The following is a 27479-nucleotide window of genomic DNA, read 5'->3' on the forward strand; positions in this document are numbered from 1 at the left end:
CTCCCACCAACCCAAGGGAAGGGGTGTGTGTATCTGTGTAAATAAGCCGGTGGGGTAACCAGCTCCGTTAATCTTTTCAGTTCTGCATGACGCTCATCAGGTCTGAAATGAAAGGAAACTGCGTCCGTACTCAACCTCGAACTTGAATACTTGAAGGACAGTGGGCCACAGAATACATTTTATAGAGTGGCCGTATCAACAAGACAGTCAATTCTGCTTGTGTTTCAGGTGCTTTCTGAGTGCGTGTTTGTGTGTCTATATAAAATATATGTATATATATGATATATAATGTATGTATACAACTTGTATATTATACATATAAATTTATATATTTATATGTGTATGTGTATATGCGTTTATGCAAAGGAAATTTTATATTTGTTTTTTCTTTTCAAGCCCAAGCAAAATAAGGAAGGATTATTGAGATTGGCTTGATGTTTATGCCGCTTGCTACCTAGTTAGCTCAGAGAGCACAGGTTCTGTGCTAATGGTTTGAGCCTGATGGACTTCAATTAAGTTTGCAGCCTAGAGAAAAATTGTATTGCTTATCCTCCAGTCATCCATCTCATAAATTTGTAGTCTCCACCAATGTGCCCCAGGAAAAGGAAATTGTAACCCACTTCTTTCCCAGCGCCTAAAACTAGTCCCATCAATATGGCTAACGGTGTTTCCGTTAATTTTTGATTTTTAAAAAAAAAATTAGAAATAGCATTCTAATACTAATTATACTGATTTTACCACTGAGCTACTGTACTGATTTTAAATATGAAAGGCACAATAGGTTTGCTGTAGAAATTCTTTAAAAAAAAATTCTTTTTAAGGCACTGGGGGCCAGGGATTGAACCCAAGACCTCTTTATGTAGGAAACCTGCGTTCAACCGCTTGAACCACATCCCCTCCTTATTGCTGCAAAAATTCTAAATCCAGTCTGCCAGACTCTGGATGGCCTCTGGGCCTTTCATCCTAAGAAGTAAATTATCAGGTGTAGAATAACTAATGCCAGTCGAATAAGGGAAATCTCTTTTTCTGGAATTTAAGGAAATGATGTCTAAAATAATGTTAAATGGAAAAAGTGGACAACACTATTGGATATCTTGTATCTGAAAACATAGAGTCTGAAACTAGAATACAGGTTATCAGGGGCCTGGGTGGGAGTAGGGCATGGGGAGTTAATTAACAGCTTCTGTTTGGGGTGATGGAAAAGCTGAGGTAATGGATGGTGGTAATGGTAGCACAACATTGTGAATATAATTAACACCACCGAATTGTATATTTGAAAGTGGTTAAAATGGGAAATTTTAGGTTGCATATATGTTGCCAAAATAAAAATTTTAAAAACCATAGAATTGTACAATACAAAGAGTAAACCCAAATATAAACTATGGACTGTAGTTAATAAGTATAATTATAATCATGTATTTTCATCACTTGTAACAAAGGTACCACACTCATACAAAATAATAGGGAAAACTGTGTGTGAGGGGGAATTTTGTGAGAACTCTTTCTGCATGATTGTTCTTTAAACCTCCAACTTCTCTAATGAAAAAAAAACTGGGAAAAAAATCACGTTTGTTCACCATGCGAGGTCCAAGAGCTTAACTGAGTAAGAGATGTTAAGTGATTTTGGATGGGGATTTGGGGAACTTTCTAATAAGAAAGTATTCAGTGGAAAACCTGTTACAGTCTTTTGTGACACCAAGCCAACTTTGCAACAATTGTTGGTCTCCCTGCCCCATGCTCCTGCATTACTGAGAGAAAAACCCCACTCCAACACTTCTGACTGGCATGATGCTTCTCTTGCTCACTTTCTGAGAGAAGCCTGTGTTTTTTGAATGGGAAGTGAGGGCAAGCTAGAGTGCACAGGCAGATGTAGGCAGCCAGTGGGTTTGGACTTGCAGAGGGTGAATCCTATGGAAACCCATCCCAGCCCAGAGAAATAATCATTTTTACTTACACTGATCCCTTCTTAGCAGCAATTGAATCCTATGTATGTTTGTGGGCTTGAGGTTTTTGGCTTCTATTAACTAGTCTTCTTCATAACCTAAGAACCTCCAGCTGCCCAGGTAGGTGCATGGTAGCCACCCACAGCATCAAGGCAGGGATTTGGGTGAAGGAAATGGAAAGTGGGGGTAGAGGGACTCCATAGTCCATTTAAATTTGTGGGTGCTTTCCAGTTATATCAGTGATTGAGATTGTAAGACTGAAGCAAATGCATTAATCAGTAATCTGGTTTGAAAGGACTTACAGGCTCAAAACCCAAACTATATGCTTTTTTGTTATTTTTTTCACATTTATTATTAGTCTCTGGTACACTGCCGAATACGAGGCCCCACCACCACCAGGCCACCAGCCACCATTACTGGAGAAAGTCCTTTCTTTTAAAAATTAAAAAAAAAATTGTATTGAAGTCTGTCATTCATACATGAACAACAATAAACAATAAGTATGTAGTACAGGTTGTGAATTTACGAAGCAAACATGCATAACATCATACAGGGGTCCCATATATCAACCCACCACCAACACCTTGCATTGTTTGAAACATTTGTTACAAATTATGAAAGAATATGATTAAAATCTTACAACTAACTGTAGTCCATATCTTACATTTGGTGTATTTTCCCCCAACCCACCCTATTTATTATTTTTTAAAATATATTTTTATTACAGAAGTTGTAAACGTACAAAACAATCATGCACATGTTTAGAATTCCCATACAACATACTTTGATCAACACACCACACCGTGGTGGAACATTTGTTACAGATTATGAGATAATATCAGATTTTTACCACCAACCCTAGTCTGTAGCAAACATTTGACACACTCTTTTCTTACCCCCCAATTATCAACACAGTACATCTTTGATATAGATGCATGAATATTACATTATTTCTGCTAACCACAGACCACAGATCACACCAATTGTATTTTCCCATGCTTCTCCCTGAAATAGTGCTGTACATCTGCTCTAGCTCACAAAGGACACTTTTGCATCTGTATCATCAACCACAATTCTCATCCACCTCTGGGTTCACTGTGTTATTCAGTCCCTAGATTATTCTCTAGCTTTCTTTCAACTGACATTTACATCCCTAGACTACCCTTTCTAGCCACATTCCCATTTATAAACCAGCTGTTACTCACTATAATGTGTTACCATCAACTATCCATTTCCACACACTTACAGGCAAGTTAATTAAAACTTCTACATACATTAAGCATCAGTACTCCTTCGCAGCCCTCCTCTTTTTTTTTTTTTCTATCCCAAGTGCTTTATTTGTCTCTCTTTTTTTTTCTAATCCATATTTTATTCCTCCATCCTGAGGACCCTGGGATGGCGATGCCCATTCCGTCTCTAACTCAATGGGGGGCTTAGATCCCACATGGCTGGTGGACGGAATTCTCTTGCTTGCAGTTGTAGACTCTCTGGTTCCCTGGTATGGTGGTTGACCATCCCCGCTCCCTGTTAACCGACATGGGCAAGTCCAACAAACAGAAAAGTAGGTCGCAGCCCTCCTCTTATCTCCTAAAAACCTATACTCTAGGTTTTAACTCCATACATTTATTCTTCATATTTATTTCCTGTTAATAAGACCATGCAATAGTTGTCCTTTTGTATCTGGCTTACCTCACTTAGCATAATGTCTACAAGATCCATCCATGTTATCATATGTGTCCCAATTTCATTTCTGCAGTATAGTATTCCATTGTATGTATATATGACATTTTGCTTATCCACTGATTGGTTGACGGACATTTGGGTTGCTTCCATCTTTTGGAAATAATGCCGCTCTGAACATCAGTCTGCAGATATCTGTTCGTGTCGGTTGTCAGTTCTTCTGGATGTATTCTGGTAGCAGAATTGCTGGATCATAGAGCAGTTCTATTTTTAACTTCCTGAGAAACTGCCAAACTGTCTTCCACATTTTACAATCCCACCAACAGGGAAGGAGTGTTCCTGTTTCTCCACATCCTCTCCAACACTTATCATTTTCTGTGTTTTTAATATTGGCCATTCTATGCAGTGTGAGATGATATCTAATTGTCATTTTGATTTGCATTTCCCTAATAGCTAGTGATGTGGAATATTTTTTCACATATTATGGGTCATTTGTACTTCCTCTTTGAAGAAATGTCTATTTAAATCTTTTGCCCATTTTTTAATTGGATGGCTTACTCTTTTATTGTTGAGTTGTATGATCTCTTTATATAGAATGGAACTCAAACACTTATCGGATATGTGGTTTCCAAATATTTTCTCCCATTGAGTGAGCTGCCTTTTTACCTTACTGATGAAGTCCTTTAAATCTCAAAAGTATTTTAGTTTGAGGAAATCCTATTTATCCATGTTGTCTTTCATTGCTTGCACTTTCAGTGTAAGGTTTGAGAATCCACCACCTACTACCAGGTCTTGAGGATGTTTTCCTACATTTTCTTCTAGGAGCTTTATGGTTCTTACTTTTATATTTAGGTCTTTGATCCATTTTTAGTTCATTTTTGTGTAAGGTGTGAGATAGGGGTCCTCTTTCTTTTGGCTATGGATATCCAGTGCTCCCTGCACCATTTGTTCAATAGACTGTTCTGCCCATGCTAGGGGCGGAGTGGGGGCGGGGCGGGGGGAGTTTGACAGGCTTGTCAAAAATCACTTGGCCATAGATGTGAGGATCTGTTTTTTTGTTTTTTTGTTTTTTTCATTTGTTTTTTTTTTTTTTTAATTTTTTTATTTTTTATTGACTTTGTAATAATATTACATTAAAAATATATATGTGAGGTCCCATTCAACCCCAACCCCCCACCCCCCCTCTCCCCCCCCCCAACAACACTCGTTCCCATCATCATGACACATCCATTGGATTTGGTAAGTACATCTTTGGGCACTGTTTTTGATCCATCAATTAGATTCCATTGGTATATGTGTCCATCTTTATGCCAGTACCATACTGTTTTTACCATTGTAGCTAGGTAATATGATTTAAAGTCCAGAAGTGAGAGTCCTCCAACTTTGCATTTCCTTTTTTAAGATGTTTCTGGATATTGGGGACCCCTTACCCTTCCAAATAAATGGGATAATTGTGTTTTCCATTTGTTTAAAAAATGCTGGTGGAATTTTTGTCAGGATTGCATTGAATCTGTATATCAATTTGGGTAGAATTGACATTTTAATGATATTTAGTCTTCCAATCCATGAGTATGGACTTTCTTCCAATTATTTAGGTCATTTAAAAATGCTTCATAGTTTTCTGAATGCTTCCTTGGTTAAGTTTATTCCTAAATATTTGATTCTTTTAGTCGCTATTATAAATGGAATTTTTTTCCTTGACTTCCTCCCAAATTGCATGTTACTAGTGTGTAGAAACACCACTGATTTTGATATTGATCTTGTATCCTAACACTCTATTGAAATCATTGATTAGCTCTAGTAGCTTTGTTTTAGATTTTTTAGGACTTTCTAGATACAGGATCATATCACCTGCGAATAGTGAAAGTTTTAGTTCTTCCTTTCTGAATTGAATACCTTTTTTTTAAAAAAAAGATTTTTTTTTCTCCCTACCCCCTCATTGTTGCACTTCCTCTGTGCTGTGTCTTTAGGAGGCACTGGGAACTGAACTGGGACCTCTGATGTGGGAGGGAGGCACCTAATCACTTGAGCCACTTCCATTCCCTGCTTTGTTTTGCCTCTCATTATGTTTTTTCTTCTTGGGTCTTTTTTGCATTATCTTGTTGCATCAGCTTGCTGTGCCTGCCTGGCGCATCAGCTCACTCTCTTGCTTGCTTTCTTTAGGAGACACCGGGAACCACTGTTCCCTGCTTTGTTGTATTTCTCATTATGTTTTTCTTCTTATGTCTCTTGTTGTATCATTGTCCTGTGTCAGCTTGCCATCCTTTCCTGTTGTGCCAGCTTGCTGTCTTCTTTAGGAGGCACCAGGACCCAAACCACGGACCTTGTATGTGGTAGGTGGGAGCTTAGTTGCCTGAGCCATATCTGCTTCTCTGAATGGATACCTGTTATTTCTTTTCTAGCCTGATTGCTCTAGCACTTTAGCACTATATTTAGCACCTTTAGCACTATATTGAACAACAGTGGGTGACAGTGGGCATCCTTGTCTTGTTCCTGATCTCAGTGGGAAAGCTTTCAGTCTTTCACCATTGAGTACAATGTTAGCCATGGGTTATTCATATATGGCTCTTATCATGTTGAGAAAGTTTCCTTCAATTCCTGTCTTTGTAGTATTTTTATCAAAACAGGATGCTATATTTTGTCAAATGCTTTTTCTATATTGAAAGGATCATGTCGTTTTTCTTCTTTGATTTATTAGTGTGGTGTATTATGCTGATTGATTTTCTTGTGTTGAACCACCTTTGCATGCCTGGTATAACACCCACTTGATCATGATGAATAATTCTTTTAATGTGTTGTTGTATTTGATTAGCTAGTATTTTGTTGAGGATTTTTGCATCTGTATTCATTAGGGAAGTGGGTCTGTTATTTTCTTATTTTTGTAGTATCTTTATCTGGCTTTGGTATTAGGGTGATAATGGCTTCATAGAATGAGTTGGTAACGTTCCTTCTTATTCAGTTTTTTGGAGGAGCTTGAGTAAGATTGATGTTAAATCTTCTTTGAATGCTTGGTAGAACTCATCTGGTCCTGGGCTTTTCATTTGGGGAGTTGTTTGATGACTGTTTCAATCTCTTTCCTTGTGACTGGTTTGTTGAGGTCTTCTATTTCCTCCAGGGTCATTGTAGGTTGTTCATACATTCCTAGGAATTTTTCCATTTCATCTACATTGTCTAGTTTTTTGATGTACGGTTGTTCATACTATCTTTTTATGAACTCTTTTATTTCTGTGGGGTCAGAAGTAATGTCTCTGTTTTCATTTTTTATTTCAGTTATTTACATCTTCTCTTTTTTTCTTTATCAGTCTAGCTAAGGGTTTGCCAATTTTGTTAATAGTCTCGAGGAACCAACTTTTGGTTTTGTTTATTCTCCCTATATTTTTGTTCTCAATTTCATTTATTTCTGCTCTGATCTTTGGTGTTTCATTTCTTCTACTTGCTTTGGGATTAGTTTGCTCTTCTTTTTCTAGTTCCACCAACTGTGTAGTTAGGTCATTGATTTTATCTCTTTATTCTCTTTTGATATAAGTATTGAGAGCTATAAATTTCCCTCTCAGCACTGCATTCGCTGCATCCCATAGGTTCTGATATGTTGTGTTCTCATTGTCATTTGTCTCGAGATACTTACTGATTTCTCTCGCAATTTCTTTTTGACCCACTGATTATTTAACAGTGTGTTGTTTACTCCCCATATATTTATATTTTAGGGTATCTTTTAAATTTTTTAAAAAAGATACTTAGATTACATAAATTTTACATGAAAATGTAGGTGATTTCCATATGCCCTACTCCCTACCTGTCCCACACTTTCCCATATTAGCAAAATCCTTTATTAGTGTGGTACATTTGTTGCAATTGATGAACACATATTGGAACATTGCCACAAAGTGTGGATTATAGTTTATATCATAGTTTAAACTCCCTCCCACACAATTTTGTAGGTTATGACAAGTTATATAATGGCCTGTATCTGTCATTGCTACGTCATTTAAGACAATTCCAATGTCCCGGAAATGCCCCCATATTACACTTAATTTTCCCTCTCCCTCCCCTCAGAACTTCTGGTGACCCCTGCCCCCACATCAATGATAAAAGTTCTTCCATTGCTAGAATAATTATAAGTCTATAGTAGAATAACAGTAAGTCTATTCTAGTCCATTGTTCATCCCCCAGTCCTGAGAATTCTGGAATGGTGATTCCTACTCTGCCTCTAATTGAATTTTCTCTTTTTCTGCCTCTTGTTCATTTCCAACTTTATTCCATTATGATCAGAGAAAATCCTTTGTATAATTCCTATCTTGTTTAATTTATTGAGATCTGCTTTGTGACCCAACATGTGGTCTATCCCAGAAAAATATCCATGAGTACTTGATAAGAATGTATATCCAGCTGTTTTTGGGTGCAATATTTTGTTTATGTCTACTAGGTTTAGTCCATTTATCATATTATTCAAGGTCTCTATTTCTTTATTGATCCTCCGCCCAGATGTTCTAACCGATGCTGAAAGTGGTGTTTTGAAGTCTCCAACTATTGCTGTAGAGACATGTATTTCTCCCTTCAGTTCTCCCAGTGTTTGCCTCATGTATCTTGGGGCATCCTGGTTAGGCATGTATACATTTATGATTGTAATTTCTTCCTGGTGAATTGCCCCTTTTATTAATATATAATATCCTTCCTTGTCTCTAATAACAGTTTTGCTTTTAAAGTCTATTTCATCTGATATAACTACTCCAGATTTTCTTTTGGGTTACTGCATGCATATAATATGTTTTTCCACCCTTTCACTTTCAGTCTATTGATATCCTTGGGTCTAAGGTGAGTCTCTTGTACACAGCATATAGATGGTTCATATTTTATTTTCTATTTCACCAGTTGTGCCTTTTGATTGGAGAGTTTAATCCATTTATATTCAGTGTTCTTACTGTAAAGGAAGTTCTTATTTCACCCATTTTGACCTTTGGGTTTTATCTGTCATATTTAATTTTCACCATTCTTTTGAGACTTTTACTGGTATAATCTTCATTTCTAGACTTTCTTCCAAGGCTCTCTCTCCTGTCTTTTCTTTTCAGGCTGTAGCACACCCTTTAGTATTTACTGCAAAGCCTTTCTTTTTGTTATAAACTCAGTTTCTGTTTATCTATGAAAATTCTAAACTTACCCTCATTTTTGAAAGACAATCTTGCTGGATATAAGATTCTTGGCTGGCAGTTTTTTTTCTTGAAGTGTCTTAAATATATCATATGACTGCCTTTTTTGCTCCATAGTTTCTCATGAGAAATTGGCATTTAATCTTATTGGGTATCCCTCATATATTATGCATTGCTTTTTTTCTTGGTGCTCTCAGAATTCTCTCTCTTTGTCATTGGCATTTGATATCCTGATTAGTAGGTATCTCAGAGTTGGTCTATTTGGATTTATTCAAATGGGAGTATGTTTTGCTTCTTGGATATGGATATCTATGCCTTTCAATAGGGTTGGTAAATTTTCTACCATTTTTTATTCAGATATTCCTTCTGTCCCTTTTCCCTTCTCTTCTCCTTCTGGGACATCCATGACACATATGTTTGCATGTCTCTTGCTGTTGTTTAGTTCCCTGAGACCTTGTTCAATTTTTTCCAGTTTTTTCTTCATTTGTTCTTTTATATGTTTACTTTTGGAGGACTTCAGCCTCACTGATCCTTTATTCTGCCTCCTCAAATCTGATGTTATATGACTCCAGTGTATTTTTAATTTTATTCATTGTACCTCTCGTTCCCTACTCTTCTATGTATGCTTTCAAATTCTTCTTTGTGCTCACCCAGTATCTTCTTAACATCCTTAATCTCTTTAGCCATCTCATTGAATTTATTAAAGAGATTTGTTTGTACATCTGTGCTTAATTGCCTCAACTCCTTTATGCCAAGGTGGCTTATCTTGTTCCTTTATGTAGCCATATCTTCCTGTTTCTTGGTGTGGATTGTAATTTTTTGTTGGTGTCTTTGCATCTGGCTTACTAGATATATTTATTCTGCATGTGGTTTCTCTATTTTAGGATATTATTACCCTTTCTCCCTTGCTGGTTGTGTAATAGGAGTTGAGGGTGTATTATGGTTGGTGCTATAAGTTGTGAAGGCTGAAGCTGCCCGTGTTGCCCCAGGGACTCTTGAAGCGTCTTCCACCTTTCTCCTTTGCCAGGGGTAGGGACAAAGCCACAGCTGTGTATAACAATCCCAGTTGTGCAGGCCAAGTCCATCCATAGTTGCCTGGAGAGACTGATGAAGCATCACACCCCTTCCTCCCCTGCCTGGGGTGGGGATGGACCTGCAGGAGTGGGCAGTAATCTATGCCATTTGGGTCCAAAATGACCACTGTTGCCCAGGTAGACTGACATAGCAGCACCCTCCCACCTGCCACGGGTTGGGATGGACCCCCTATAGTGCCCAACATTCTAATTCATGTAAGCTGAATGCACCTTTAGCTGCCCTGAGAGGCTGAGGGAGTACAGTACTTTTTGCCCTTTAGGGGGTGGGAATGGAACCACTGATGCCTAACAGTTCAGTCTATGTAGGTCAAAAGTGCCTGCCATTGACCAGAGAGGCTGAGTAAATACCAGCCCCCTCCTATCCTAATGGGGTATGGGAGTGGATCCACAGATACCCACTGTTCTAGGCCATGCAGGCCAAAAGTTCCTGCCATTATCTGGAAAGGCTGAGGAAACACAGCTCCCCTTCTACCATACTTGGGGGCAGGGGTGGAGCTATAGGTGTCCGACTACTCAGTCTGTGTGTGTGAAATCACCTGCAGTTACCCAGAGAGGCTGAGGAAATACAACTCCCCTCTTATCCTACTGGGGACAGAGATGGAGCTACAGATGCCCAAGTATCCAGGCTGTGTGGGCTGAAAGCGCCTGTAATTTCCCAAAGAGGCTGAAGAAATCCCAGCCCCCTCCTAACCTAAGGTGTATGAGGGGTGGAGATGGAATTGAAGGTGTTCAACAAACCAGTTTATGTGGGCCAAAAGTGTCTGCAGTTGCCCAGAGAAGATGAAGAAACACAACTTCTCTCCTTTCTTATAGGGGTGCAGGGACGGAGCCCCAGGTGTCTGGCTATTCAGTCTGTGCCAGCCAAATATACCTGTAGTTACCCAGACAGGTTGGTGCATATCCCCCCAGCTTCTGCCCTGCTGGAGGTTGGGCTGGACCCTGGACTAGAACTGCAACCTGATCTGGGTGGAAAGAAGCCAGTCCCTACTAGCACTTTGATTTTCAGTCTGCCCTGCTTCCCCTCATGCCAGGGGTAGAGTTAAAATGGCAGCAACCAACCTCTTTCTGACTTGGACAGGGTTCAAACTTTAGCTGTTTTTAGGATTATACTTTATTCAGACGAATTCACTAATTAGTAGCTGAAGTTTGTGTCCAGCTGTCTCTTCCAATTACAGTCATGGAACAGCTTGAGAGAAGGCTTGTGCCACCCCTGGAGGATGGGCACTGGCCTCTGTGGCGTGGAGTGCTCTACTTATAAATCTTCTTTGCAGATGGGCAGTCTCCTCCTTCCATTCTTTCAAGTATATTGCAGGATGCTCTTCTGGTCTCCTGGAGCCCCCAAACAGGTGCCTTAGATAGCTCTGGGTGATTACTAAGTGCCCTGTAGTGTGAGCTAACTCTTAGACCACCTTACTCTGCCACCATGTTGGCCCTCCCTCTCTCCCCTCTTTTTTAAACAAATGTTGTGCTAATATATACACAACTTAAAATTTACCATTTTAAGTGTACAAATCAGTGGTATTAATTGCATCGTGATGTTGTGCTACCATCACCATTACCAAAACTTTTTCATTGCCTCAAACAGAAATTGCACCCATTAAGCAGTTATTTCCACTCCCCCTCCACTGGCACCTCATAACCTATAATCTATTTGTTTCTATGAAATGGGCTTATTCTAGGTGTTTCTTAGAAGTGAGATCAAACAATATTTCTCTTTTGTTTCTGACTTATTTCACTCAGCAGGTTGCTCATCTATGCTATTGCACATCTCAGAACTCCATTCCTTTTTATGGCTTAATAATATTCCACTGTGTGAATATACCATAATTTATTTATATGTTCATCTATTGATGGGCTCTTGGGTTGCTTCCAGCTTTTTCCTATTGTGAATAATGCTGCTATAAATGTTGTTGTACAAATGTCTGTTTAAGTCCCTGCTTTCAGTTCTTCTGAGTATATACCTAGAAGTGAGCCTGCCAGGTCAGGTGTTAATTCTATATTCAACTTTCTGAAGAACTGTCAAACTGATTTCCACAATGTCTATAACATTTTACAGTGTCACCAACAATGTGTAAGTGTTCCAATTTCTTTTCATCCTTGACAATACATGTCTTTTTCCACTTATTTGATAATAGCCATACAAGTGACTGTGAAGTGATATCTTATTGTGGTTTTGATTTGAATTTCCCTAATGGCTAATAATGTTGAGTATCCTTTCATTTGCTTATGGGTCATTTGTATATCTTCTTTAGAGAAATGTTAATATCCTTTGTCCAGTTTTAAATTGGGTCATCTTTTTGTTGTTGAGTTGTAGGAGTTCTTTATGTATTCTGGATATATGATTTGCAACTCTTTTCTCCCATTATTTATATTGCCTTTTCACTTTCTTGAGAATGTCCTTTGATATGCAAAGGTTGTTAAATTTGATGAAGTCCGATTTACCTATATTTTCTTTTGTTGCTCCTACTTATGTCTAAGCCTCCACTGCCCAACAAAAGGTACTAAAGATTTCCCCCTAAGTTTTTTCTAAGAGTTTTATAGTTTTAGCTCTTAAATTTAGGTCATTGATCCATTTTAAGTTAATTTTTTATGTGGTATGAGGTAAGGGTCCAATTTCATTCTCTTGCATTTTCCTTGCACCATTGTTGACAAGACTATTCTTTTCCCATTGAATGGACTTGGAACCCTTGTAGAAATCAACTTGCCATAGATGTATGGGTATTTCTAGACTCTCAATTCTTTTCCTCTTGTTTTTAAATTTCCATATTAGTGCCACTACCACACTGTTTTGATTACCACAACTTTGAGTTAAGTTTTGAATTTGGGAAGTGTGAGCCCTCCAAGTTTGTTCTTTTTCAAGACTGTTTTGGCTCTTCTGGATCCCTTGCATTTCTCCAAAAAAGGCTGCTGGAATTTTGATAGGGATTGCATTGTATCTGTAGATCACTTTGGGTAGTATTGACACCTAAACAATATGTCTTCCAATCCATGAACACATAACATCTTTTATTGATTTAAAGAATTTTAATTTCTTGCAGCAATGTTTTGTAGTTTCAGTGTACTAATCTTTCATCTCCTTGGTTAAATTTATTCCTAGGTATTTTATTATTTTAGATGCTATTATAAATGGAGTTGTTTCCTTCATTTCTTTTTCAGATTTTTCATTGCTGGTGTATAAAAACATAATTGATTTTTGCATGTTTTTCTTGTACCCTGTCATTTTTGCTGAATTTATTATCTCTAGTAGCTTTCTTGTGGGTTCTTTGGGATTGTCTCTATATAGGACCATGTCATCTATGAATATAGTTTCACTTCATCTTTTCCAATTTGGATGCCTTTGATTTCTTTTACTTGCTTAGTTGCTCTGGCTAGAAGTTCCAGTACAATGCTGAATAGCAGTGAGGAAAGTAGGCATCCTTGTGTTGCTTCTGGTCTTAGGAGGAACACTTTCAATTTTCACCATTGAATTTGGTGTTAGCTGTGGGTTTTTCATTTTTAAAATGCCCTTTATCATCTTAAGGACATTCCCTTCTATTCCTACTTTTCTGAGCATTTTTTTTTAAATCATGAAAGTGCATTGGCTTCTGTCAAATGCCTTTTCTGTGTCAATTGAGATGATAATGTTTTTTCCCTTTATTCTATTAATGCTGTGTTTTGCATTCATTGATTTTCATATGTTGAACCACCCTTGCATTCCTGAGATAAATCCCACTTAGTCATAGTATATAATCCTGTTGGGTTTGGTTTTCTAGTATTTTCTTGAGAATTTTTACATCAATATTCATAAGGGACATTGTTCTATAATCTTTTTTAAAAATCTTCTTTTTCTTCTTTGTTTGTTTGGTAGAATTCACCAGTGAAGCCATATGATCCTGGACTTTTTTTTGATGGGAAGTGTTTGATAACTGGCTGAATATCTTTACTTGTTTCAGTCTTTTCATATTTTTATTTCTTCTTGAGTCAGTTTACATAGAAATTTGTATATTTCATCTAGTTTATCTAATTTGTTGGCATACAGTTGTTCCTAAAATTTCCTACTAGTCCTTTTTCTTTATGTAATATTGGTAGTAATGTCCCCACTTTCATTTCTGATTTTAGCTACTGTGTCTTCTCTCTTCCTTCTTTATCAGTCTAAAGTTTTGTCAATTTTATTGATCTTTTCAAATTTTGGTTTCATTGATTCTGTCTATTGTTTTCTTTTTTTTTTAAGATTTATTTATTCATGTATTTCTCTTCCCTTCCCCCCCCTCTCCCCCCCCCCCCCCCCCTGCATTGTCTGTTCTCTGTGTCTATTTGCTGCCTCTTCTTTGTCCGGTTCTATTGTCATCAGCGGCACGGGAATCTGTGTTTCTTTTCGTTGTGTCATCTTATTGTGTCAGCTCTCCGTGTGTGCGGCGCCATTCCTAGGCAGGCTGCACTTTCTTTCGCGCTGGGCGGCTCTCCTTATGGGGTGCACTCCTTGCGCGTGGGGCTCCCCTACGCGGGGGACACCCCTGCGTGGCAGGGCACTCCCTGCGCGCATCAGCACTGCGCATGGGCCAGCTGCACACTAGTCAAGGGGGCCCGGGGTTTGGACTGCGGACCTCCCATGTGGTAGACGGATGCCCTAACCACTGGGCCAAGTCCGCCGCCCCCTGTCTATTGTTTTCCTAGGTTCTACTTCATTTATTGCCACTCTAATTTATTGTTTTCTTCCTTCTGCTAACTTTGGGTTTAGTTTACTCTTCTTTTCTAGTCCCTCAAGATGTGAAGTTAGGTTATTGACTTGAGATCTTTTTTTTTTTTTTAGTGTATGAGTATTTAGAGCTATAAATTTCCCTCTGAACACTCTCTCCACTGCATCCCATACATTTTTTAAAAGCAATTTTATGGAAACGTATTCACAAACCATACACTCCATCTGAAGTGTGCATTCAGTGGCTTTTGGTATAATCACAGAGTTGTGCATTCATCACTGCAATCAATATTAGAGCATTTCCATTACTCCAAAAAGAAAAAACTCTACCCCTTAGTAGTCACTTCTCTATCCCTCTTTCCATCTCCTGCTATACATAACTACTAATCTAATTCAGTCTCTATAAATTTATTTATATTTACATTTTGTAGTATGGAACAAAAAATATGTAGTACTTTGGGTCTGGTTTCTTTCACTTAGCGTAATTCTTTTTAAAAAATGTATTAATTTATTTTTAATTGTATTTTGTTGAAGATACGTAGATCACAAAAAATGTTGCATTAAAAGATATAAGAGGTTCTCATATACCCCACACCCCACCTTCCCACTCCTCCCACATCAACACCCTCTTTCATCATTGTGGCACATTCGTTGCATTTGGTGAATACATTTTGGAGCACTGCTGCACTGCATGGGTAATAGTTTACTTTGTAGTTTACACTCTCCCCCAATACATTCAATGGGTTATGGCATATATTTTGCCATAATTCTTTTTTTTACAATCAATGGGAAAATATTAATATACTGCTATTCCCTATAGCACATGGTTTCCTTTAGGTGTATTTTTGCCCATATACCACCCTATTATTAACATCTTCTAATATTAACGTACATTTGTGCTGTTTCATGGAAAAACATTCTTATATTTGCACTATTAACCACACTTATTGTCCACAAGAGAGTTCACTATGCTAAATAGTCCCATATTTAATTCTTTAGCTTTCCTTCTAGTGATATATACTTTAAACTTTCCCTTTCAACCACTATCATACTCATATATTAGCACTGCTAACTATAATCTTTATAATGTGCTATCATCATCTCTATCCATTTCCAAACATTTACAATTAACCTTATTACAAATTCTGAACAAATTAAGCCTCAGCTCCCCATTCTGTATCCTCATTTTATCTTCTGGTGACCTATATTTTAGCAATTAACTTTATGAGTTTGCTCAATTATATTTAGTTCATATTAGTGAAATCGTACATTTGTCCTTTTGTGTCTGCTTTGCTTCACTCAACATAATATCCTGAAGGTTTCTCCTTGTTGTCATATGTGCATCCCATAAGTTTTGATATGTTGTATTTTCATCTTCATTAGTGTGTATATATTTTATAATTTCCCTTGTGATTTCTCCTTTGACCCATTTGTTGTTTAACAGTGTTGTTCAATTTCCTCATATTTCTAGTTTTCCTTCTGTTATTGATATCTAGCTTAATTTCATTGTGGTTGGACAAGATATTTTCTATGGTTCAATCTTTAAAAAATTATTGAAAGTTGTTTTGTGACCTAACATATGGTCTATCTTGGAGACTGATCCATGTACATTTGTGAAGAATGTGTACTCTGCTGTTGTTGGGTAGAGCGTTTTGTATGTCTGTTATGTCTAGTTGACCTTTAGTGTCGTTCAAGTCCTTTCTTTTCCACTGATCATCTGTCCAGATGTTATATCCAGTATCGTAAGTGGTATATTGAGCTCTCCAATTATTACTGTTGAATTTTCTATTTCTCCCTTGAGTTGTGTCAGTGTTTGCTGTATATATTTTCAGGCTGTTGTTAGGCACATATGTTTATAATTTTCATATCCTCTAAATCAGTTGACCAGTTTTCTTTTTTTTTTTTTAATTTTTATTTTTTATTTATTTAATTCCCCTCCCCTCCCCCGGTTGTCTGTTTTCTGTGTCTTTTTGCTGCATCTTGTTTCTTTGTCCGCTTCTGTTGTCGTCAGCGGCACGGGAAGTGTGGGCGGCGCCATTCCTGGGCAGGCTGCTCCCTCCTTCGCACTGGGCGGCTCTCCTTACGGGTGCACTCCTTGCGCGTGGGGCTCCCCTACGCGGGGGACACCCCTGTGTAGCACGGCACTCCTTGCGCGCATCAGCACTGCGCTTGGGCCAGCTCCACACGGGTCAAGGAGGCCCGGGACTTGAACCGCGGACCTCCCATGTGGTAGACGGACGCTCTAACCACTGGGCCAAAGTCCGTTTCCCCAGTTTTCATTAAATAATGTCTTTATTTGTATTTGGTGACAGTTTTTGACTTACTGCCTATTTTGTTCAATATTAGTATAGCCACTCTAGCTCTCTTTTGGTCCCTATTTGCATGGAATATTTTTTCCATCTTTTCTTTCACCCTATTTACATCTTTCCTTCTAAAGTGAGTTTTGTATAGACAGCAGATAGTTGGACCATGCTTTTTTATCCATTCTGCCAATCACTGCCTTTTGATTGGATATTTTAATCCATTTACATGTCAGGCAATTACTTATAAGGCAAGACTAACTTCTGCCACTTTCCTGTTTGTTTTTTGCATGCTTCATACCTTATTTTTCCCTCATTTTCTCCTTTACTGCCTTCTTTTGGGCTTAGTTAATCTTTTATAGTGAGTCGTTTTGATTCCCTTCCATTTCCTTTTGCATATATGTTTTAGATATTTTCTTTATGTTTACAATGGAGGTCACATTTAATATCCTAAATCTATAACAACTTAGTTTAAATTGATACCAAGTTGAATTTAATAGTGTTCTAAAATTGTGCCCCTATATTTTTCTACTTCCTTCCCCCTTTATGTTGTTTTTGTCTCATTACATCTTTATACTGTGTGCATTCAATAACGGATTTATTGCTATTTTTATTCATTGGGGCAAAGACCAGTGGAGAAGGATGATCCAATGATGGGCCCTTGATACTGGTGACTATGCTTATGAACTTGTGTGCTTGAATTTTCAACTAGGCCTAAAGCTGCAGGGTGCCTAAGAGTTACCTCCTGAGAGCCTCCATGTTGCTCAAATGTGGCCACTTTCTAAGCCAAACACAGCATGCAAATGCATTACCTTCCCCCCAGCATGGGACACGACTCCAGGGAGATGGGCCTCCGTGGCACCGAGGGATTACTACCAAGCACCAGCTGGTGATGCAACTAGAAAAAGACCTTGAATAAAAGGGGGAAATGGTAAAGACAAATGAGTTTATATTGCTAAGGGACTTCAAAATGAGTCAGGAGGTCGTCAGAGGGGTTGTGCTTATGCACATCTCTGCAGAATCTCAGAGACAGCCAAAGTAGATACAACTCCAGGTAGTGGTGCTCTTGAGGGCTACGGAGACACCCAGGTTCTACCATCATGACAGATGGCTCTGGAGTTCAGTACCTTGCCAGTGGGCCCTACTTTGGAATTTGTGCTCCTGAGTGTGATGGAGTTGGACTCAGATGTGACCTCTCTACACATGCCTCTTCTGTCACTTTTACTGAATCTGTGATTGGCACTGGGGTTGGTGTATGTTCAGGAGACTTGAATCTCTGGACTGTCCATGTGCCAGCTGGGCCCTGAGCCTCAGCAGAGTTGTAATACGTGCTCTCCAGTTCTTTGGATTTACCTAGGTCAGCTAACAGGGAGGTGAGGATGGTCAACCACCACACCAAGGAACTGAGAGAGTCTATAACTGCAAGCAGAGGAATCAGCCATATGGGATCTAAGCCCCCTCTCAATTTAGAGGTGGAGTGGACATTGCCTTCCCAGGGTCCTCAGGATGGAGGAATAAAATATGGATTAGAATGGACTTACTGGTATTCTACTATAGAATTGTGACTCTAGCAATGGAAGAAACTGTATCGTTGATGGGGAGACTAGTCATGGGAGTTGCTGAGGGCAGGGAGAGGGAAGGAGTATATAATGGGGCATTTTCGGGACTTGGAGTTGTCCTGAATGATATTGCAGGGACAGATGCAGGACATTATATATCCTGCCATAACCCACTAAATGGAATGGGGGAGAGTGTAAACTACAATGTAAACTATAATCCATGCTGTGTAGCAGTGATCCAAAATGTAGTCATCAAATGCAGTGAATATGCCACAATGATGAAAGAGGTTGTTGATGTGGGAGGAGTGGGGGGTTGGGGTGGGGAGTGGGGTATATGGGAACCTCTTATATTTTTTAATGTAACATTTTGTGTGATCTATGTATCTTTAAAAAGTGATAATAAAAAATTAAATCAGAAAAAAAAACATTAAAAAACTTATAAGAAATAAAAAGAGGTGTTATAAACAAACAAAAAAAATACAGTACTGGCTTTTGTATTTACCCATGTGCTTATCTTGACTGGACATCTGTTTTAGTTTGCTAAGGGCTGCCAGTGCAAAATACCTGAAATGGGTTGGCTTTTATAATGGGAATTTAGTAACATAAAATCTTACAGTTCCGAGGCTGTGCAATTGTCTAAATCAAGGCATCATCAAGAGATGCTGTCTCACCAAAGGTCGGTGGCTGGCAGTCCTGGACTCCTGCCACATGGCAAGGTGAAATGGCAGCTGGTCTGTCTGCTCCTCCAGGCTCACTTTCTCCCTGACCAATTGAGGGAGATCAGGCATATGGCTCATCTCTTGGCCTTTGGGACCCTCTCTCTCTCCCAGTCTCTGCAGGAAATCCTGGCGTCCTCTCTTACATGGCAGAGTAAAATGACACTCTCTTTCTCTGTGTGTCTCTGCATGTTTCTCTCATTTATATAGGACTCCAGTAAGAGGGCTGAGATCCATCCTGCATCACACCTCACTGAAATACTCCAATCAAAGATTCCCAGCTCAATTCAGTCCAATCAAACGGTCCCACACCCACAGAAATGGACAAATTTAAGAACATAATTTTCTTAATTATTTTATCTGGGGTCCACATAAAAGACTAAAACCAACACAACATCTTTTATTTCTTCGTATGGGTTTGAATTATTGTCTAATGTCCTTTCCTTTTAACTTGAATGGCTCTCTTTAGCATTTCTTGTAGGGCAGGTGTAGTGGTAATGAACTTCCTCAACTTTTGTATATCTGGGAATGTCTTAATTTCTACCTTATTCTTTTTTTAAAAAAGATTTATTTTATTTATTAATTTCTCCTCTCACCTTGTTGTTTGCAGTCACTGTCTGCTCTCTGTGTCTGTTCGTTGTGTGCTTGTCTTCTTTTTTTAGGAAGCACCAAGAACTGAACCCAGAACCTCCCATGCGGGAGGGTAGCACCCAGTTGCTTGAGCCATCTCTTCTCCCTGCTTGTTGTGTCTCTCATTGTGTTTCCTCATTGTATCTCTTCATTGCATCATCTTCCCACGCCAGCCCATCTCGTTAGCTCACTGTCTTGCTTGTCTTCTTTAGGAGGCACCAGGTGCCCAACCCAGTGTTGCAGCAAAGCCAGGAGTTCTGAACTGTAGAAATTCACAACCCACACTCCAGAAAGGTGGATGAACAGTTTTATTACATGTGGGCCCAGAGGAGAGTCAATCTCCAAATTCTGAGCCCTGTTTTTTGTTTTCATAGGTTTATATAGGATTTCAGGTGGGATCAGCATAAATTTTGTTTATTGGCTAACACGGTGCTAGGCGAAATTTTGCAAGCAGAGGGGTTACAGAGGCAGAATGCAGCTGCAAGGTTATGGGCTGATTTACAGAAGCGGGGGGACATCTCTCGTTTGACATCTTCCTACCCAGCCATGCTGTCACAGGCTGATTTACAAGAGCAGGGGCAGGAGTCATTCACTTGATATCTTTCTACAAGGTCGTGCTTTCACAGGCTGATTTATTGAAGTGGGGGCAGGAGTGACTTGTTAGGTATTTTGTAAGGTTACACTTTTATTTCTCCACACTAGGACCTCCCATGTGGCAGGCAGGTGCCCAACTGATTGACCCACATCCACTTTCCTCCCTTATTTTTTAAATTAATTTTTAAAAATTAATAGATCACAAGGAATCATCCCTTATTTTTGAAGGACAGTTTTGATAGATAGAGAATTCTGGGTTGACAGCACTTTAAATATGTCATCCCACTGCCTTATAGCCTCCATCGTTTCTGAAGAGAAATTGGCTGTTAATTTTACTGAGGCTCCCTTTTTTGTAATGAGTTCCTTCTCTCTTGCTGATTTTAGGATTCTCTCTTTGTCTTTAGCATTTGGTTGTTTGATTATAATGTTTCACAATGTGGATGTCTTTGAGTTTATACCATTTGGAGTTTGCTGAGCTTCTTGGATGTGTATATTCATGTCTTTCATCAAATTTAGGAAGTATTTGGCCATTATTTCTTCAAATAGTCTTTCTGCCCGCCTTTGTTCTCTCTTTTCCTTCTGGGATTCCAAAAATCTATATATTGGTATGCTTGATAGTGTCCCATAGATCTCTTAGCTCTGCTCATTTTACTTCATTCATTTTTCTTTCTGCACTGCAACTGAATAATTTCAATTGTCCCATCTTCCAGTTTGCTGACTATTTCTTTTGCTGACTATTCTTCAAATCTGCTATTGAACCCCTCTAGTGAATTTTTATTTCAGTTATTGCAGTTTTTAGTTCCAGAATTTGTTTGGTTCTGTTTTCTCATTTCTATTTCTTTATTGATATTCTCACTTTGTCCATAAATCCAATATTCTGGCATTCTTTATTTGCAGTGTTTAGAGTAAAAACTTTTGTTATGCTGATTTGGAAAGATAAATGTGTTGCTCATTTGCTATTTCTTTAAGTGCAATGTAAGCATATTAAATATGGAATTGTGGCATTTAATGCCTGCAGCCCTCCTTTTCCACCTTCTTCATTGTTCTTTAAAAAGGAAAAAACAGGACTTTCTCTGAATGCAGGCTTGTGAAATTGAACTAAACTCTCCACAGAGTACTTTTATATCTGTATCAGATAAATCATACCAATAAATGGGAAAGCAAAAATAAGCACACTTTGAAAGCATTGGATTTAATTGAGGAGATATACCAGCCATATTTTTTTCTTTGATCTTGTCTTGCCTTTTAAAGTGTGAGACTACTATATTCCAATGATACTGTGTGTTCACACACTGTTTACTATTCATCCAGGGAAAGAGATCAATTTTTTATTTTAAAAAGAACAGCTTAACCCACTGTTACTGTTTTTTTAAAAATAATAAGCACTTTTTTTTTACTGCATTGTATGTACCTTATTTGTTATATATTGCCTTTATTTCTAAGACAGAATAAAAGGATGAATGAATGAGGTTTTTTTAAAAGGTAGCTTAGGGAGCAGATATGGCTCAAGCAGTTGAGTGCCTGTGTCCCAAATGGGAGGTCCTGGTGCCTTCTGAAAAAACAAAAACAAAACAAATGAAAAAACCAACTCAGGAAAGTCGATGTGGCTCGTGGTTGAGCACTGGCTTCCCACATACGAGGCCCTGGGTTCAATCCCTGGCCCTGGTGCCTCAAAAAAAGAAAACAACTTACAATACAGAAAAGGAAATCCATTTAATTGGTGTAGGTAGAAGAACAAATTTGAAATCCTTGGTCAACCACAAGTCGTTTAATATGCTTAACTGTTATCCAGAAATATTGCATGGTGATATATTAAAGTGAATCATTAATTTAGCAGAATATCCAAGATTGCGGTTTTTCTGGTTAATGGAATGTTAATGATAAAATGAGAATGAACAACAAATCCATATTTTTGTTTATTTCCATCTTTTATGTTGAAAAGAAATGTTCAAACATGCATCAGTCCACTTTCCTCTCATATTCAAAGAATCTAGTGAAATGAATATTTGATCCAATGAATTCCATTGTAGCCACTTGTCAGCTGTGTGGGCCTTGGGCAGGTTGTTTGCCTTCTGTTTTACTTTCCTTACCTGAAAAATAGCAGTAGTCATAATTCATGCATATTCCTTACCACTGTATTTGGCATAGAGTAAGCCCTTAGAAAATTGTAGCTGTTACTATTATCATTGTTTGTTCACTGATATTACATGTAAAGCACTGTCCTAGGTGCAGTGGGGGAAGTAAGAAAAGCAGGAGACTTACTCAGCAACTTTATTCAAGTGCTTACTGTACAGGTAAGGGATATAAGAATTACATTCACCAAACAGTTAAGTTTTAGTGGGAGGTTACAAGTTATGACCTTTCTTGCCAAATGAGTGATCCACACTTCAGGCCTATAGGGACTCGGGGAAGGGATACAAGAGCTGGGCAGGCAAGGCTGAGATAGGGAAGGAAGAGGAAGGAGAGATGAAAGGAAGAGGACAAGGTAAGATGGAGACAGGAAAACCATGAATGGTTTGTTTAAATGAGGATGAGGTACAGGAATAGCACAAGTGAAGATGTAGATAAAAAATGAGCATGGCATGTATATTAATCAGGGTTCTCTAGGGAAACAGAATCAATAAGGGATACCCGTCGATAGTAAGAGATTTATCAGAGTCTTTCACACAGCCGTGGGGATACACAAGTCCAGGTTCCACAGGCAGGCTGCAACCAGGGGTTCCAATGAAAGTCTAATGAAGATTCTTGACGAGTTCTGGGAGATGCTGGCTGTCCAAAGACGATCTGGGAAATTCTCTCTGAGTGCTGGAATCACTTCCCCTTTTGAGGCATTCAGCTGATTGGGTTAAGCACCACTCACTGCTGATGGGTAATCTCCCTGATTGATGTATAACCAGCTATCTATGATTTACCACTGCAGTAAAGTCAATGGTGACTAAAGTCCATAAATGCCCTTGTATTAAAGTTAGCCCAGTGCTTGCTCGACCAAACAACTGGTCATAATTACCTGGCCGAGTTGACACAATAGCCTAACCATCACAGCATGTTTTGAAGATCCGTTGTGAGTTTCTATTGTCTCAAAATCATTCTGAAGATCAAATTTTATTGCCAGGACTGTAGCTGGAAAAGATGTAGACTATTAGACTGAACGTGTGCTGACCCCTGAGATTTTCTCTAAATGATTATATAAAGCACAATACCGTGGAAACAACAGAAAGAAGAAGACAACAACTCAGCAAAAGAAAATAAATTGTTTCTCCTGGCAATTTGCCTTTTCCCACAATAAATATAAAATCCTGAAATTCCCTCCTAATGTGATTCTGTTTACGATATTGACTACAAGACTGCCAGTTATAAGGGAGGATAAGCCATGCTTCTGCAAGGGGCCCTGAAACACCAGGGGTTAGTAATGCCATTTGTATTTTGCCTGTGGATTGAGACCTTCCCGTGGTTCCCAGGAGAAGAAATGGTAAGGAGCAGCTTGAGGTAGCTGGGCAGCCTGGACCCAGAGAAGGGTAAGGCCATCCAGAGGCTGACCTTCTCTGGGGATAACTCTGCATGTTCTCTCTTGCAGTCCTCTCCACTGCTCTGGACCTGTGTTCCCTCAGCTGCAAAATCAAGGAGGTGGACTGCATGACCATGAAAGCCCCCTCCGGTGCTGAGATACTACCATGGACTCTTCCTTTAAGCTGGTGTCACCCAGAAGATAAAGGAACATTGTTTGGAGGAGTAACATGGAAATATGGAGCTGGTTCAGTGTCACTGCCAAACTTTTTACTGCAGGGCCCATGGAAGTTCATCTCACGGGCCAAATTAAAGTGATCTCTTGTGAGGGTTCCACAAAGGGAAATGAGAGTATACTTACTAAGAAAGAGGAGCTTGATAAGGGAAGGATTTGCTTTCCTTGAGATACCTACTGGACTGACTTACTGGGAGAGAGCTTTAGGAGAGCCTCAAATGGATCCCAAAATAAAAATAATTCCATGCAGCTTTCTTCAGATGAGGAGTATGTGATGAGGGTTATGTTAGGATATCAACTGACTGCAGAGGGTGTCCACTAGAAGGCCATGTGCTGGGCTACAGGAATTCAAATGAGACCAAGTTGGACTCACCAATCAGGAACTCCAGTGAAGGACTGTATGTAAGCTCCATTATTTCACTTCCAGGATTTCAACATTTCCTAGAGGTGACACATCATCAACATAAGGCTGCCTGATGTAACAGGATGTCTCTGTGCTTGCTCAGAGCTGCCCAAATGTAAGCATAAGCCCCGCGTGGTAATGCTTTAGGCAAATGTTGGGTTGTTCTTTAGAAAAACACTCAGAACAAAGTCCATTCCTCTATTTGGCATATATTTATAATTCTTTCTTGAAAAAGTCACCTTTCACACCTATCTTGAAAGAGACTTGTGAAAGCAAGATCACACCCAGAATTGTAAGATGACTGTAAAATCCTGAAGCCACTGCAGTCCAACTGAGAGGGTGTTTATAACTTTTCAGTGAAAACTAACATTCGCAAAGACCACTTATCTCGGTCAACCTATTTTCTGGTAGACAGTTTCTAAAGATTTTTTTTAATAAATCAAAGTTATTTCATTATATTAGAATAATTATAATTTATGCCTTGGAGTTCTTTTAAATGCACTTTAAGAAAAAAAGCTTTTGGTGGGATTACTTTTAGAAGACCTCTTCCCTTTAAAACTTAGACTGAGGGAAAATTGTTTTCCAAAATAACGTTTTAAATATTTCCCCATCCCACCACCTTGCCTTAATTCTTCTGGCACCTGGAAGAAGATGCATTAAAAATTATATATATATATATATCTCCATCACTTATGAGGTATTCACTATTTTTCTTCCAGACACTCTGAACATGAAAAAAGAATTTTTTTGTTAGTGTGTGTCAGACTAGGATGTGTTACCTGTGAGATTTGGGCTGAGGTCTGTGTGGTTCTGTGTATCATGGTGGCAAGGCTGGGTGTGGTCATTTCAGCTGTGAATGGAGCAGAGAAGGGGTTAGATCTGGGTCTGACAGAGTCCCGGAACTTTTTTTACAGACCCTGTAGTTCCAAGAGTAATTAAAGCATTGTGGGATGTGATGTTTTAAAAGAAGGAAAGGGGATCATTGATTGTACACTTTGGATGGATTTATGCTTTATTAGTATGTATCAGTAAAATTTGTTTACAAAAATTCAAGCCATAGAAAAATATGAGGGAAGTTGTGTAGTCCAGGAGAGTACAGGGTGCATTACACAGAATGACACAAATAATCGTGGGTGACTTTCCATCTAATAGTCTTCATAATAGATATGATCACTAGAGAGAGGAAGAACAAAATGGCTCAGGATTGAAGACATCTAACTGGAGAATGCCAACTTTTAGGTGGTAGAAGGAGAAGGAACATTCAGTGAAGAAGCCCCAGGAAGTACAGAGAATTATAAAGAAAAACTATCTTGTGTTCAATAAAGAGGGGGTAATCAACATGGGCAAATGCTTCAGAGGTTGAGAAGTGTGAGTAAAAAAAAAGGAGAACGTGGTCAGCGTTGAGAAGTAGGTTTGGGTTTCATACTCATCTGGGGAGGATGGCAGTGAACATGCACGAGTGAATTCCTGGATGGCCCTCACCCTCACCAGAGGCCGTGGCCTCGGTGATCCCCTCCTGTCTGCAGAAGCCCCACATTACAGGCAACTGCTTTGCTGATGTTTGACACCCACAAGTGTGAAGGGAGGAGAGAAGAGAGGAATGAAATTAGTGGACAACATGGCCAAAAGGGTATGCTTTCCATAGAAAACTGAGTCACCCTTCGCATCCCCCTGCCCCAGAGCCCCCGCAGGCAGATCTCCCCTTCTCAGTGGGAACATAAGTGCTGTGAAACTGGCGTTCAATCAGCTCCCATGAAAGGACCTTCTGGTGTAACTACGGCACCTTATCTACAGTCATTGTAATCACCTCATAGTACCTTGCTATTCACAATTAACTACATTTAACACAGAACCACCCTAAGGAAGCCTTGAAGTGCAAGAGATTGCTCAAAAGCAAAGGTTCACAGAACAGGAGGTGAAGCACAGTCCAGCCAGATGGTGCTGCACCATCCACGCTGCATCCCTTTGCCAAGCTGCTGGTCCTGGTCTGGTTCCTTAGAGGACCTTCAGCGTGGTCAAAGTTCTACATTCGGGAGCTGCTGCATAGCAGTCCTGACTGGCTGAAAGTCGGACTGACCTTAGACATCACCATCTTACTGTGGGGCTATCTCATCAACCAACATAATGGAGATATTTAGAGTATAAAAGAAAAAACAGGTTGAAATAAACATTTGACATACTAATATAGTATGCTCTGTGTAGTAATTACAGCAGTTCCTTTGAGTTCACCAATCTTTGAATTGTAAATGTGAAAGAAAATGGTATATGTGAATATATGAAATCAGCATTTGTGCGATGCATCATTAAGTGTAAAAAGAAAAATATTTCTCTTCTTCAGATAATGCATATTGTGACAACTTATAGAAAACATAAATTCTAAGGTGCATTACTAGAAGTGTTTCAATATTAAAAATTTAATCAATAAACAAAGTTCAATGTAAGTTCAACCTGCTACTTAATGTTGAATACTTGTAGTGATTTTTTAGGACATTGATTATTTTAATCACCTCATGACAGGGTCAGTAGTAATTGAGGACACAGTAAAAAAACTGATTATGAAGATATATCAACTTTTAATTTCCAACCAATACATTTATTCTTTAGCTTCTTCTGACTCCATTTCATTGAAGTTGGATGATTTATGCTTGGGTAATATTTTTATTTAACATCTATGGCAGTGCCAAATCTGTTGTCCTTATTTTGCTAATATGACTTTCATCCAATGGTTTAGCAAACTCGATTGTTTGAAAAGGGGTAGGGGGAGGAGGTTTTAAAAATAAACACTTAAAAATTAAAATAAATTTCATGTGTCCCTAAGAAAACACACACATATACACAAAACCAAAGGTTCAATTGAGGAATGCAATTCTTTTTAAAAATGTTGACCTGGTCTCTGCTGCACTCCCCCTACCCCAATATTTTTTCCTATAATTTTTTTTTCTTAGAGAAGTTGTAAGTTTACAGAAATATCATCCCCCCCCCCCGTTTTTGTTTGCTTTCTA

General features: G+C 38.8%; 1 long non-coding RNA gene across 1 annotated transcript; it reads left to right on the forward strand.

The window, feature by feature from the left end:
- Positions 1-39: 39 nt before the first annotated feature.
- LOC131277217 (uncharacterized) lies at positions 40-26931 on the forward strand. Its single transcript, XR_009184383.1, has 2 exons — positions 40-228; positions 23910-26931. It is a non-coding gene; the product is annotated as an uncharacterized lncRNA (long non-coding RNA).
- Positions 26932-27479: the final 548 nt, after the last annotated feature.

This window comes from Dasypus novemcinctus, chromosome X, assembly GCF_030445035.2.
Source record: "Dasypus novemcinctus isolate mDasNov1 chromosome X, mDasNov1.1.hap2, whole genome shotgun sequence".
Classification (NCBI taxonomy): Eukaryota; Metazoa; Chordata; class Mammalia; order Cingulata; family Dasypodidae; genus Dasypus; species Dasypus novemcinctus.